The 12,590-nt window shown below is 52.2% G+C and overlaps 1 protein-coding gene and 1 long non-coding RNA gene across 3 annotated transcripts in view; both read left to right on the forward strand.

Annotated features, from left to right (window-relative positions):
- GRIK4 (glutamate ionotropic receptor kainate type subunit 4) overlaps positions 1-12,590 on the forward strand; it is a 382,506-nt gene that overhangs the window by 319,881 nt on the left and 50,035 nt on the right.
- LOC144311420 (uncharacterized) lies at positions 7,006-12,351 on the forward strand. 2 transcript variants are annotated; one of them, XR_013376975.1, is made up of 4 exons: positions 7,006-8,381; positions 9,331-9,437; positions 9,913-9,968; positions 12,280-12,351. It is a non-coding gene; the product is annotated as an uncharacterized LOC144311420 (long non-coding RNA). The 2 variants fall into 2 exon arrangements; XR_013376976.1 differs by lacking the exon at positions 12,280-12,351 and adding an exon at positions 10,089-10,117.

Below are 12,590 nucleotides of genomic sequence, written 5' to 3' on the forward strand. Positions count from 1 at the left end.
TGTTCACCCCAGTCCTCACACCCCTTTTGCGCCCCGTGGGCCACCCATGCAGATCCCTGCTCTGCCAGAGGGGAGCCGTGAGGGGAAGTCACCCAACACTCCTGACCCATGTGTCTTCAGCCTCAACGTGGAAATAATAGCGGCCACCCCCGGGGTTAGTGTGACAAACCAATGGACGACAGTCTCTGCAGCAGGCCTGGCTTGTGGTAACTCCCAGGGAGTGTGAGCCATCTCCTGTCCCTGGTGTCTGTTACCTGTCACTCCACAGGGGGCCATGCTTGCACGTCATCTCTGGGCCTAACGCACAGGTGCTCAGCCCCCCCACCACCCATCCCTGCCCCTCCAACACATGCACACACATGCAAGCATGTCCACCTGTCCCCTTGAGATGTGCTCGCCCTGGGCCTTCCAGAGGTTGTCCGCAGTGGTGGTGGCCTGCTGTGCTGTGCCAAGCCCCCTCTTTCCTTGCCTTCCCTGCTTAAAGGGGGCACAAACAGCAGAAATTCCCTCTAGAGGGCAGGCTCTCCAGGCCATCTCTTGGGGGAGGAGGCACCTCTGTTAGGTGACAAGGTGCTGGTAAGTCCACGTGTCCTCTTGGGCTTGAGTTGCAAGTCAGGGTCTGTCCTCGAACCTTAACTTAGTGTCTGGATCTACGTGGGCTACTGTTTGCCCACCTGGTCAGTGAGCATTTCCATTTCCCCCGTGCTCTGCCTTGCATCAGCCACAATTTCACCAACATCCCTGGGTCTGAAGCACTGCTCAGGAGCCACAAGGCCCTGCCTCCTGCGTCACTTGGCTCTCCCTCTCTGTGCTGCATCCCTACTGGCCTGGTGTTGATTCCTTGGTTGCAGCTTCATTCCAGCATATGGCCTGTACACTTGCTCTCTGTCCTATTGCAAGTCTGTCTTTCCCCTCACTTCTAATATGCTGTTTCCCTCTCATTATCTAGGTCTAAGCCAGGTGTCACCTCCTCTGAGAAACATTCTTTCTCTGCCACCCTGAGGGACCATCCTTCCTCCTGCTTACCCTCTACCTCATTGCTTTGCTGTATTACCTTCAAAGAAATTATCATCATCTCAAGTCATCTTGCTTCTTAGGACACTATTTGGTTCTTGAATGTCTCCCTTCACTGGAATGTAAGTTCTCTGAGTTCAGGAGCTACATCTGTCCTATTCATCTGTGTACCAGCAGCATCCAGAACAGACCCAGCATACAAGAGCACTCAGTATTATGGGATGGATGAATAGTTGGATGGATGGATGGATGGATGGATGGAGGGATGGATGGATGGGTAGATGGATGAGTAGGTGGGTGGATGGGTAGATGGATGGATAGTGGGTGGCTGGATGGACAGATAGATGGGCAGACAGATGGATAGGATGCTGTGAAGGCAAAAGAACTAACCATTATAGCCCTTTACCCCAAGGAAGTTAGAACCTGGACAGAACAGACCAGTGCCAAGAGCCAGCTCTAGGTTTTCAGATGACCCCTTTGATGAGTAACAGGGAAAGCACACCAGTGGCCTGGTGCATTCAGCAGGTCAGGGCTGTAGGGGTTGATGCCTCCTCTGGGGCTGCCCTTTCACAGCAGCCATGGGGCTGCACAGGCTTCCTATAAATCTCTGCCTCCCCTTCCCGGGCCCTGCCTCCCCCAGCTCCCCGCAGCTGGGCCTCCAGCTCACCCCAATGCACACCCAACCCCACCCCACTTGCCACACCAATATTGTCTTAAGAAGGAAGAACTTAAGCAGCCTCACCCCTCTATCCTCTCCGCATGGGGTGGGGATGCCCAGAGTTAGTTGTCTGGCTCTAAAATTGACCCTGGGTCTTCTAATTTGTACCTCGAGTCACAGCTCTACCTCTGTCCACTCTTTAAGCTTCAGTTGGCCTGACTGTGTATCTGCTCGGCCACCACTGCACACACATTTGTCTTCCCACTGCCTTTGGAGTAAACCTTGTCCCATTGTCCTTGCCGGCTTTGTTTCCTGACTCTGTGTGTTGAGGGGTGACAGCAGCCTGAACACCATGGAACGGGCTCCAGGTTCAGCTGCCCGGACTTCTGAGTCACCTCACCTGAGACTCAGGTGCTGTGCTCAAGCCCTCGTGGCTCCCTGTGCTGACCTCCTGCCTGTCCCTCGGCCAGAAATTGCTCTAAAGATAATAACGGGCCTGTTGGTTGAGCACTTCCTTTGGACCAGTTACATGCATACTAATGATTGCTTTACAAGTACTATCTCATTTAATCTTTAAAGACCCTTACAGGGTAAAGTTTTATTACCCCCATTTTGTGGATTGGCAAACAGCCTCTGAGGCTTACTCATCCAAGGTCTCGTGGCTGTGAAGAGACACGATCAGGCTCCAAGCTCAGATGGGCCCCCAGGGCGTTCTTTTAATTACCGTGCAGAGCTACCCCGAGCACACGCCAGGCTTTGCTTACCTAGCAGTGCCTCCGTCATCAAATCCTGCTGCTGTGGCTCCCTGCCCTGCCCCAGCAGGCAGGCCCTGCTCATCTCTTGTCTTCCTGTGAATAAATCGGCCTGCTTCAAAGAATCCAAATGTGACAGCTCCCTCTTGTCCTCCAGCCATGCCTCACTCACAGAAATGAATTTGCACCAGAAGGTCTTGTGGTATTCAACTTGCTTGTTGCCATGGCTTGGGCTCCCCGTCTCACAGTTCCTGGCCAGGATCGTTCTGTGCTTTGAGGGGCTTGTTCACAGACTATTTTTCTTGCCATCCTCTAGCCTGTCAGGAGCAACTGACATCCCGCCATTTGTCAGCATGAGAACCAGGCCTGTCTTGATCGTGCCAGTGGCAGCATTGGCAGCTATGGAAGCAGCCGAGGGCGACTGTTCTGCTCCACCCTTTCCAGGACCTGTGGAATTATTCCTTATCTTTTGCAGCCCTCAGATATGCTCCCCTGCTCGGTGACAAACTCCTGCTCCAGCTGTGTCGACATTTGCAATGTAGGCAGCGGAACAAAGGCCTCCATCTTTTAAAATGGCAGCATGTGGTCCATTCAGCGAATTTGGGCTGCTCAGAAAGACGCTGTCAACTCTTGCCAAATGGATCCCTTCTCCAAATCCAGGAGACATCTGGAGCAGACCTGCCATGTCCTGGATGATGGTTGAACAGAGGACTGGGGCCCTAGCTGGCAGCCGGAGTGGGGTGAACAGTGGGGCGCAGGCAAGAGCTCTAAACAGAGTAGGTGGGGTCCGATGTGTCAGTTGGTGCGAGTCTGGCCCAAAGTGAAGAGGAGTCAGTTGGAGCAAATCAGGTAGAGGGGTTCAGCCTTCAGAAACCCCCACCAGGCAGGGGGGTGCAGCCCCAGAGCAGAGGCCAGGTCCTGGGGCCTTCAAAGGGAATAGACCGAGGATGGAGGCAGGACACCAGAATCCGCAACTGCGTAACAACGGCAGTGAGCGTTTAGTGAGCAATGAGCATTTATTCTGGCTCAGGCCCCGTACAATAGCTCATTTAACCCTCACAACTCTATGGAATAGGAGCTGTTACCCTTCATACTTGGCTCAGAGAGGCTAAGTGAGCTGCCCAATGCCACATAGCTGTCAAGGGGCAGACTTAACCCAGGGTCCTCGGACAGCTGTCCGTCACAACACACTACAACAGCATCGCAGTTGAATCCGTGACAGATTGGTCCTCCCTCTCCCCTGGGTTTCAAGATCCACCTGGAGTGGGGGCTCCCTGGTGCTGGAAAGTGATTGCAGCTCCCAGCAAGGGAGGCCAGGTTTCTTCCCTGGAGCTTTGCCTGCGGTTCAGTGGACAAAGGGCTAGCCCCTCTGGAAGTTTCATAGCCTGTTCAGCTGTTTGGACCAGACGAGGGATCTAGACTTTTCTATATCCAGATGCAAATGCAAAACTAATTAAAACATCCAGCTGTTCCTTTAGCCCTTTTAGAAGTCACCCAAATGCTTGCACAGAGATACACAGTAGACTTGCCTGCTAGACTAGCTTATGTTTCTTGGGTATATCAAGTCCCCAGACTGTGGCACAGTTGATGCAACCTCTGTAGCCCCTGCTGCGTGTATCTTCTGGGCTTTTCTCTCCCAAAGTGTCATCAAGGTGCTCTGTGTCAGGCTTGAGGGTAGCCATTCTCTCTTCTACTTGGGGCAAATCACTTAACTTAAAAAAAAAAAAAAGCATCCTAATTAAATATAAATATAGAAAATTACACAAATCTTAACGGTCACCCTGATGAACTGTCTCAAAGGGCTCATAGTTGTGTGATCACTACCCAGGTCAAGAAGTAACACCATTACTAGCACCCCGGAGGCCCCTTGTCCCTGTTCCGCCAACATGCCTCTTTTCTCTACATCCCCCCTTCCAGCCCAAAGATAGCCATTATTTCCAAAGTAATCCACAGAACTCTGCTGAGCTTCATTCCCCAATTCTCTGAATTGGCTACTGCTGACCTGGCTAAATGTAGTTTGTGAAACTGGGGATGTCACATGAGCCATGGCAACAAGGTGGGACACCTCTCTGAAGTGGACCAAATGCACTCTGTCACCCAAGAAGAGTGACCAGAGGTTCTAGACGACTTTTTTCACTCTCCTCCTCAAAAAAAAATCTACAGGAATCCCTGAGAAAGTGCCCTGCTGCCCTTTGCAATGGTTTTGACTTGTGCGTGTACTGTAAGAGATGAGAAGGCGGCTGGGTGCTCCCTGAGTCCTGGATCTGATGGGTCAGATCATTGCTCACCCTTCCTGGTGCCATCGGGTAGCTCAGGGGCCAGTCTGAGGCAGGGCTGGGACCTCCCTCCTGGCGGGCAGGATTGTGAGGGATGGGCGAAGCCCTGGAGGGGACTTGTTAGCTTGGAGTAGAGAGAGGGCCGGTGCGGGGGGAGCTTCTGGAAGTTCAGCAGTGCTTCCAACAACTGGTGGCAGTTGGTTTCATCCCACAAAATCCATCCTAATCACAGGCTTGCGAATGACACCGGTTTTCATTACGAGCTGACAGGTAGAAAGTGAAATGAAAGAAAGATAGCACCGTGGGCTAGTGGTATTGTCACATTCCTCCAGCGGCAGAAGCCACTTGCCTGAGCCTGCCTGAACGTGCGCCTGGAACTCCGAGGCCCCGAGTAGATGTAGAACTGGTGTGGTCAGTGCAAGCCCTCTGCTTATAAAGTCAGAGCTGCGAGTTTATCCTCACGTGGGCCAGGGCAGCCGTGCTGGGTGGCAGGGCCCCACACTGTGCCCAGAACTTACCTGGCTTCTTTGGCAGCCAGCAGGATGGGAGACTGGCACAAGTGTGTAAACTTGCCAGTGCAAACTCAGTGCCTCTTGACACCTGGCCTGCTGGGACTTCATGGTCCTGTGGACTGGAGGGATTTGTCCATTTGGAGGGAAAGGGGTATTTGTATTAGAGATGAGCATATCATCCTGAAAATGTAAATAGGATTCTATTTTCTTAATTTGACATGAGATTGTTGGCGGGTCTTCAGAACGTAGGTGTGATGGTGAGGATGACGGTAGTGGTGACGCAGGGTGAGTAAGGAGAGCTCAGGCATCTCAGGGCTTCACGGCACACGTGTAACCCGCCTGGGCCCAGCTCTCAGTACCATTCTCTCTTCACATCCCAACCACATGAACACCGTGACACGTGTATAATATACATCAGTTTTTCCAGTTACGGGGTTTCTTTGCATTCTCTCAAAACCTGCACTGATGTTTTTGAAACAATATTGTTTTACATAAAATCAAAGTTGCTCCTTTAACATGAAACCAACAAGTAAAATATTAGCTGATGTTTCTGTAGCATCTCATCTTCTGGGCACTGTTCCAGAGCTTCTCATGTATTCATTCATTTGGTCCTCGCACCATACCTATGAAGTGTGTGTTATTACTGTCCCCATTTTCCAGAAGGGGAGCCTGAGGTACAGAGAGGTTAGGTAACTTGCCTAAGATGATGTGGCTGGTGAGTGGCAAGGTCGGCCCTGGAGTGTGTGCTCGTAGTCGAAACACAACTACAATACTGTTCCCCCAGCTCAGAGTGAAGGCAAGAGAATAATAAGTAGGAACTGAGCTCCTACTTTCTTTGATTCGCCTCTTCATTCATCAGATGTGTATCGGGCACCTGCCACATACCAGGCACTGTTCTAGGCTCTGGAGATACAGGTGGATGCAACGAAGCACAGGCTCCTGCCCCCTGGAGCTTGCATTCTAGACAATAAAGAGCTAAGGGAATACCTAAAGAAAATTCAGCATCATGATTTTTGCTGTGAAGAGGATAAAACAGGATAATAAGACAGAGAGTGTCAGGAGAGAGGTCCTTTAGAAGGGCGCACAGGGAAGGCTGCTCTGAGATCTGAACTGTGGGAAGAAGCCAGCCTATAGCCAAGGCCAAGGCCAGGGCGGAGCTCTGTGGCCAGTGGATGGGGCAGGTGTGAAGATGCAGATGAACCTGCGGTGCTGGAGGAGCAGGATGCAGGCCGGCACGGCTGGTGCGTGGCGGGTGGGCAGCAGGGCACGATGCCTGTGGGCCGTGGTCAGAAATTACAGTTGGCCCTTAAATGATATGGGTTTGAACTGCGTGGGTCCACTCATACGCAGATATTTTTTCCTATAAATACAGTACAGTATTGTAATACACAACAATGTACTTTCTCTTCCTTAGGATTTTAACAATTTTTCTCCAGCTGACTCTATTGTGAGAATACAGTAGAGAATACACATAACATGCAAAATAGGTGTTAATCGACTATTGATGTTATCCGTAAGGCTTCCGGTCAACAATAGGCTATTAGTAACGTTTTGGGGGAGTCAAATGTTATACCTAGATTTTCGGCTGTGCAGGGGGGTCAGTATCCTTACCGCTGCGTTGTTCTAGGGGCAGCCTGCACTGCTCGTAACCTGGGAAGTCTCCATGGGTTCTTTCCTGGGGTCCATGCACACCCAAGGGTCTGAGGATAGCTTTAAGAGAGTCCATAAACTTAGAAGGGACAAATTTGCACCTATCTTTTCCTAAATTTAAACTGAAATGTGTTATTTCCTTCTGTTGTGCACGTGGGTAACAAATCGTGGTGGTATTTTAACCATCCCTGTGATATCATCACTGGTGGTGTCAACGTACTGTTGCCCTTAGCCCACCTCTAGCTCTTGTTATGTCTCACAGAAATGTAAAAATATTTTGACAACCGTATTTCTGCGTAATATGGTTATGCAGTACAGCACGTGGAATAGACATCTTTAAACATTTCTGAAGAAGGGGTGAATGGACCTCACCGGAGTACGAAAAGGGCATAAAAAAAAGATTAAGAACTCAATACAGAATAGAACAGCATAAGCTGCTTTAGTTTCTCAAAAGCCTCCTCTGGTTATAGTCGGAAGAGGCAGGACCACACCTGAGCTCCATTTACATAAGTTATTATTTTTAATCCTCCCAGCAACCATAAAATGCATTATTTTGCCCATGTTAGTGAGGAGGAGATGGAAGCCCAGACTTGAGGTAATTGGCTCAGCTGGTGAATGGCAGGCCTGGGATTTAAACACACATCTGTCTGACCCCGAAGGGCAAGAGGGTCCATGGCCTGTGAATGGGAGACTGTGACAAGAGGTCAAAGGTAAGCCACATTTGCTGGGACCCCCGTGCCCCGCCACTTCACCTGTGGATGAACTGCCAACCCTGTCTTCCTTTAAACCTGGTTCTGTCCTGAAATCTGCCCACATAGGCCTATAATGCAGCCCTGAGCCGAGCCAACTAAATATTTCATGGGGATTTTCATTTAACTCTAAAGAAATTCATCCAGCCCTGAGTAGACTGTCACTTCGAGAAATAGCACCGAGGAGCCCTTGGACCAATGAACGACATTGCCACTTCCCCAGGAATGCTAATGCTCCTCTGGACCTCTGCTCCCCGAGCATTACTGAGGGTGGACTCAGCCCAGTGAGCACTGATAAATCCCACAAATTTGGGTTTATATTGCTTTGTGAAAGCGGGGATCAGGGCCTCCCTCTGAACAGGGAGTAGGCCTTCTTTGGGGCCTGGATCCTGGCTGGGTTGGTGTGTGCGTGCGTGCACACGAGTGTGAGATAGGTAACTAACTGGGAGCTATTCTCTATTCCCTTATCCTTGTTCCCATATCCTGGCCTGAAAGAAGAGAGGGGTGGTGGGGCCAGCATTCCGTGTCCCCAGTGGATGAGGACACCAGACCGTCTGCAGGGGCCACGTGAGCCCCGAGAGTGAGTTTATCCTTGGCCCCAGAGCCGGAGAAGCAGGAAGACAGCTGCGGCAGGAGAGCAGATGTGCGCACTTCTCGGGCTTATTATTAGGAAGGCCTAAATGACGACTTTTGCTGAGGCTCCAGCCAGGAGTGGGAGTGAGCCTCCCTGTCTCCTTCAGATCCTGCTGCCGCTGCGCCTGGTGACCTCAGTGAGTCATGGCGAGTTCCCTGGGCATCTCACTAGGCAGGGGTGGAGGTGGGCGGGAGAAAGGCACCCAGCAGGTAAATCGATCAAAAGACAGGAAGTAAGCAGATAATCTAATTTGAAATGGGCTGAGCTGCAGATGTTAATCTGCTCCACTGCGCCGCAGGAAAGCACTGTGGGGCCGGTGAGAGCCTGGAAGCAGCTCCATGGAGCCAGTCCTTCCTCTTCTCTCTGGCCCCTGGGCCCGGTGTGGGCCTGTCCTCACCACCCCTGATCCCTGTGCTTTCCGGGGGAGGATGAACACCTCTCCCCTGACGGCCTCCCGTAAGCACAGGGCACCTGTGTGCAGTTACAGGGGACGAGGCCTGGGAGGGCGTCAGGGGGAAAAGGAGCCCTTTGGCAGGGATGCCGGGCACTGAGGCTTCCCTAGGCTGGAGGATGCTGATGGCATCTGACCACGTCTGCATCGTGACCTGAATCTGGTCCTGACATTCTGACTTCCTGATAAAATCCTTCCTGTGTACAGGCATGGAAGGAATCCTTCCTGTGTCAGACATCAGCCTTGCTCTGCTGTCAGCGAGAAGGGGCGCGAGGGTAGGCCGTGTTGATGGGATCCCGCACTGTTGGCTGCGCTGGTTGTCCATCAGGGACTCACTGTGTGCCCACTTTGGGAAATGCCTGTGAAAGTGCAGCCATCAAAAGCCAAGACCTGAGGCTACCTGTGGGTCTGAAGCCAGCTTTCCCCATATCCTAGCTCCGTGTACTTGAGCAAGTTACTCACTTCTCTGGGCCTCAGTATCCTTGTAAAACACGGCCAATGGCTATTTTGAAATGCTGCGCACATTATTTTAAAGATCTCGTCTATATTCTACCGGGGAGCTAGGATGGGCGTGTGAATGTCCACCGCAGTACTAACAGGGAGGGCTAGCGTTTATGGAGTTCTTCTGTGCCAGGTCTAGGCTTTGCGTGGCTTGCTCATTTGATTCCCAGAGAGGCTCCATGAAGGTGGGAACTGTTGTCGTGCCCACTTTTTAGAAGAAGAAACTGAGGCACAGAGAAGGTAAGTCCAGAGCTTACATACGGCTAGTTAAGTACAGAGTTGGAGTATGAGCCCCGGCCCTCGGTTCCAATCCAAGGCCATATGTGGCATATGCCCCTTGAGTGGTATAAGCGGTGTCTTATCACGTTAGTGATTCAGCAGAGGTAGGGCTCATTCTTGGGAAGGTGATAGAAGTTTTTGCAGACGAGGGAAACTGTGAATGGACCTGGAAGACAGGTGGTGCTGCGGGTTGGACCTTCTAGGTGGAGGACACTGCACTGTCGGGTGTGCTTGGGTCAACGGAGTTCGGTGGGAGGTGAGGCTGAAGTCACAGGAGTGCACGAGGGCTAACAAGGGGAGGGAGGATCATGGATAATTCTCCAAGAGGGAGGACAGGTATAGTTGTCATGGTGTAAAAGTTAATTATTTTTAGAAAAATGAGGGTGACCCTTTCTTGCCTCTCTTTAATCTTTTTTTTTTTTTTTTTTTCCACTAGAGCCAATTGAATTTGTTAAGTGTTCAGGACACAGTCTCTGAAGCCAAACTGCCGAGGTTTGAATTCTGGTTCTGCCACTTACCTACTGTGCAACCGTGGGCCAGTTCCTTAACCTCTCTGAGCCTCACTTTCCTGACCTGTAAAATGGGGGTAATAATAGTAACTTTCCTCATTAGGCACCTTGTGAGCACTGAGATAACATGGATCAAGTGCTTAGTCCAGGCCCTGATGCACAGGAAGGGCCATAGGTGTTAGCCAGGTTAGTGTTACAAATCTTGTAGGCCATCCACTGCTTAAAATATTCAGGGCCATCCGATTGCTCTTCATCGTGTTGCCTCTCCCGCCTGCCTCTCCAGCCTCATCTTACAGCATGCTCTGCAGCCCCATGTCCTCCAGCCACTCTGGCTCTCTTCCAGCCCCTGGAATGCTCCAACCTTCCTTCTGCCTCAGGGCCTTGGCTCACCGCAGACCTTCTCACAGGTAACTCCTGTTCAGACAACTGCATGTCACCTTGGGAAAGCCACCACGGGCCTCCCAGACTCTGTCAACGCCTTCCTCTACCTTCTCATGTGCCTTATATGACCCCTTTATGAAACCTATTTCAGCCATAATTTTACAAACATTTTCTCTGACAGTCGGTGACTGTCCACCCCCTCCACCGGAGCATAAGCCCTCTGCCATCGGAGGCCATGCCTGTGTGTCAGCACCTTGTCCGCTGCCTGGGGCAGGGTGGAGAGTCAGTAATGAGGGGTGCTGAGTTCTGCGCACTGTCCCTGCCCACCCCGAGAGCCCACGCTCAAGGTGGGGTACCCCAGGACACAGCACTTACCAGGGGCTCTGTGAGCTCAGTGGTCCCACGTCATCCTCAGCCAGAGCCTAATGTGCGTTACCCTCCGTGGCGAGCCAGGCTTGGTGGACTCGGAGCTCCTTCCCACCCAGGTGTCTGTGCGTTTATTCCAGCTCCCGTTCTCGCAGCCTTAGGCTGGCCTTGCTTGGAATTCCGCAAGCCTTCTCACTATACGGGGGATCTCCAGAGACAATTACCTGGGAATGAAGGTTTCCAGGAAAGCTCAGTACAGCCTGAGTCTGTGTAGCATTTTCTCATTCCAACTATAGCCTCCCAACGCTTTCCAGAGTTAAGTAACACAATTACAGAGTTAAATAAATGACAGCAACGAGTGCAAGGCACTATGGGGCCTGAGTGGCAGGTGAAATAAAGTGTGTGCAGGTGGGACTTGCAAAGGGGCAGGGAAGCTGCTGGCTTGGAGGAGCAGCTGCCCTCCCCAGGGGGCAGGGGGCTGGGGACATAGGGGTCGGCGGGGGTGGGGGGGCTGTAAAAAAAAAGCCAGAGAGAAAAAATCTGGAAGCTGATCACAGCACGGTGGATCCGAGCATTCAAAGGAAGCTGGGGAGGTCATTTAATCTGCTGTCCCCAAGGGAGAATCACGTAACGAGGAAGAGACTGTGGGAAATGACTGGGTTTGGTCTCAAGCTGGGTGTCAGTTTTTTCCTTGAGTTTTCTAAGCGATGGGACAGGATGGAGCCTAAGAGGGTCCTTGTGTGAATCTTCGGAGACAGGCAGTCACGCCGAGGAGGCGCATCGTGTTAGCCCAGCTCTGTGCATGTCCTGAGTCACCTGGGAAGGATCACCAGGGGCCAAGGGTCCAGGGGCCTCTGCCCTACCCGGAGGTTAGAATAGGCCTGGCTGCCCTTCCGACATCCCAAGATACTGTCTCCAGAGGCCCCTGTTGAGGTTAGCATCCTAACGGCAAACGTGTACTGGGAACTTACCTTGAACCAGGGCCCGTGCTTGGCACGTACAAGCATCATCTCGTTCAGTGCCTCAGCCATTCTAGGAGGTAGGCCCTATTATATCCCCACTTTATAGATGAGCAAACTGAGGCTTAGGGAGCTTAAGGGACTTGCCTAAAGTCTGTGCGTGCTCAGAGTCCAGATAGGTCTGTCCCACCCCGAAGGCTTGAGCCGCAGCCACCCATTTAGCTGCCTCCACAGCCCCTCCCAGGCCTAGCAGAACTCTGCAGGGTGTTGGGTTAAGAGGGCCCTTCCACATCCATCATCTCTCTTGACTCTCACATGACAATGACGGGCATGCATTGCCCGCACCATTATAGCCCAGTAAAGTGAGCCCCAGAGAGGCCGTGGGCTATGGGCATGTGGTCCTTTGTCCTGTCGCATCCTCTCTTTAGCTTGGCTCTGTGCAAGGGAGGGCTGCTGGGCAGGGGAGGCTGGGCCAGGCCACTGGAGGTGCTGGGGTGCCGCCCAGGGGATGGGAGAGCATTTTGCCCAAAAGGGGGCAGCAGCTCTCCAAAAGAGGAGAAAGACAGAAGGGGGCTTTGTTCCCTTCAGACTGTCCAGGATCCTGTGCTGCCATCGGACGCCATCGGGGGTAGTGGCGTTCTCGGGGAGGCGCGACTCAGGCGGATGCAGACTGGAGCCCTGCTGTGAATTTGCGGCCTTCTTCCCAGCCAGGCCTCAGCTCCCAGGAGAAGAGCGGCAGCCACGCTGAGCCTCCAGGCTTTGATGGCAACGGTGCCAGTTGCATGACCCCTATTAAACTCCATGAGGCAAAGGATAGTATGTTTTGGAAGTCACCTCCAGGCTGGCTCCAGCCTGCCCTCCCCTTGTAAATTCCACAAACATCCAGGAGATAAAAGAGG

This window comes from Canis aureus, chromosome 3 (assembly GCF_053574225.1).
Source record: "Canis aureus isolate CA01 chromosome 3, VMU_Caureus_v.1.0, whole genome shotgun sequence".
In the NCBI taxonomy this organism is placed as follows: domain Eukaryota; kingdom Metazoa; phylum Chordata; class Mammalia; order Carnivora; family Canidae; genus Canis; species Canis aureus.